Source organism: Nelumbo lutea, chromosome 8 (genome assembly GCF_056320005.1).
Source record: "Nelumbo lutea isolate HS-2025 chromosome 8, American lotus-T2T, whole genome shotgun sequence".
NCBI lineage: Eukaryota > Viridiplantae > Streptophyta > Magnoliopsida > Proteales > Nelumbonaceae > Nelumbo > Nelumbo lutea.
In genome coordinates, this window is record NC_142691.1 from 3,093,950 (window position 1) to 3,096,911 (window position 2,962).

Here is a 2,962-nt window from a genome sequence, read left to right on the forward strand (position 1 = left end):
ACACACACACACACACACACACACACACACACACACACCCACACACACACACCGAACTGCTATTGCAAGTTGTAGCGGCAATGGAGGGAAGTGGGAAGACAGGGGGTGAGAAAGAGGGAACGAGAGCGAGAGAGTGGCGTTCTTCTTGGAGCTGCACTTCCTCCCTGAGAAAACACAAAAATGACTAGGGTTTTTTGGTTTGGGGTTAGTGAGGGGTAGTGCGTGTCATTTACAAAATATTGGAAGGGTAGCTTTGACTATGCACTGGAGCTGGCCCAAGGTCTAAGGCTTTCAGATCTGAAAACAACATTCAGATCAAGTTTAAGAGGTAAAACCAAACAAGTGTGATGGTCTGAAAAGCAGCATTTTCAAATTCAGACCTTTGAAATATGCAATCAAACACCACCTTAACCTTTGTCTTTTTAAGAAAAAGGATGTGTTTTGGTTTATTAGTGATCCAGGACCCACTTAGTAAGCAAAAGCCACTAGAAACCCCATAATGATCGAATTATGTTATATCTCCATACAAGAAATCGCCATAATGGGAAAAAAAAAAAACTTATTTAAAAGCAAGAATCAAAGTATAGTATTCAATATCATATTGATAAGCTTTAATATTATTTTGATACAGACAAAAATATACTTTGAAAATTTATGATATACGCTTATTCAAATGGGAATTCCAATCCAATTCAATTATCAAGGTAATTAAACAGAATCCAATCGGCTTAATTATGTGGTTGAATACTTGAATATAAGCCGAGCACAATCTAATTCGATACGACATGGTTCACAAATATTGCAAGTATAGACATTAACATCCATATAAAATTGAAATGTTATTAATTTATTATATGGTAATAAACAGTATGAAAGTTACTTAGTACCATGAAGTATTATGATCTTTTAAATTCAATATATTAACAAATTCATTGATTAATCATCTTGCCAATTAACGTATAGATTATAGAGGAGGAAGGGTGGAGGTGTTTAGCTCTAGAATATTCCTCAATTTCTTTGAAAGTTTGTTGTTGCTTAAATAAGTAAGCTTAAAGTATCGAAAACGTAAGGAGTATCGAAAAGTCAATTTTAAGAGATATATTGGAATAAGCTTTAGATATGTATAAATACGGATGAAAAATCAAAATACGTATCAATATAATAGAAAAATCAAATAGATCCTAAAATATATATTAATAAATGTAAACTCATGAAGGAAGATTTGGCCCGACCTCGTAATCACTCGACACGTGGCAAAGGCAACAGCTCAGCATGACAGCACGCCCAAGACGAGAGCTCCGAAAGGAGGAACCAGTGGTCCGAACACCCTAGAAGGAGCCTGAACTCCCCGTAAGGAGCCTAAGCTCTCCCTTGAGCCCTGAACCTTACAAGCACAAAGGGCAACTACCCGAATTGGCCTACCCCATGGCAGTTCGGGACACACATTTATCCAAACTCAAGACTTCACCCCGCTCACCACTCCAGCACTTCGCCTCCAGGATACCAAACTAAACAACCGTACCACGCCTGACACTAAGGAAGTCCATACCTAGGGGCGGCGCACCTGACTGACTTGGGATCTGACGCTTGACAGTCGTACTCCAACGGCCACCTGCCACCGCCACCTGCTACCGCCATCTCCAGTCACAGAGACGGCTCCAACAAAGAGAGCAGTGGCAATTCTGTCCCAGCAGAGGTGATGACACCCGAATTGGCAGGAGCACAGAGATAATCATACTCAACCTGACAGAAGCTTAAGAGTGAGTGCGCGAGGTGGTTATAAAAGGCTCCCAGCCCCCCAAGAATGAGGTATGTGAACTTTGCGCCATCTGGTTTTATGTTGCCTTTGAGAGAATTCTAACTTGAGCTTCGGAGCAATCTCACCGGGTTCCCCTCGGAGTTTCCTCATCTTCTCTGTTATAGGTTCCCTGTAGCTCCATTTAGAGGCAAGGTCGTTGACAGCTAGGACCGGCCGGATTGCGCACCATCAATTGGCGTCGTCTGTGGGATATGCTTCTAAATTCCCCCCTCTAAAACTCTCATAACCTCTTCTTCTTCCAAAAACCCCAACACTCATGGCTTCTTCCAACAATACCGGATGTGGAACAGAGACAAACACCACCGAGGAACAACTCCAAGTCCCCGTGGTGTGCATTAGACAGTTCACCATTCCCCTTTCGGTGGATGGGATCCCCAGATTGAATGCGCCACAAACAGCAGCGCCCGTAGACCTTCCTGCCATGAACATCCCTCTTCCACCCTATTGAAACAACTTCTGCTGAACCAACTGTTGTCCCCGTGGCGACCCGCCATAACCAGTTTGACGACCTAATGCAATGCATGCAGGCAATGCAAGCCCAAATGCAACAATTCCAGCAGCATCAACTCCAGCAGCACCACGTACTATACCACCTCTCTCAACACCACTATCAGCAGTAGTTCCCCCGACTACCCCTGAACCAGTCACTGCTTCCACCTCGGCACCCTGCTCCGAAGCTGGTTAAGGCCTCCCCTTAGGGTGGACGATCGAGGAGAAGCCTCCCAACTCTAGAACCCCCCTAACATCCAGGCCTCATCCCCAGGCCGAAGGGAAAGGAAAATCACCCCCACCTCGTAGCTCGCAGGCGGGTCGGGAACCTCACCCGCAAAGTCAGCACCTCGGCACTCCAAGCCTGAGTTCCCGCTCACAGAGAACCAATTCAGCGCCCTAGCAGCAGACTACCAACATTCCAGGCCCATCGAGCTCAGCAACACAAAGGCCACCAGTGCCAGTACCGGGCCCACTCAACAACGAAGGCGCCAGCGGAGTCGCCGAACTGCCACCCGAGTCCTGCCCGAGCTCAGAGGTAAGGAAGAGACGAGCTCGGACGAGGTAAAAGCTGCCCCAATTCTCTCAATTCCTTCCCCCCTCGCATCAGAATTCCTGACAGTCCCCATGCCCAGAGACTTCAAGCTCCCACCT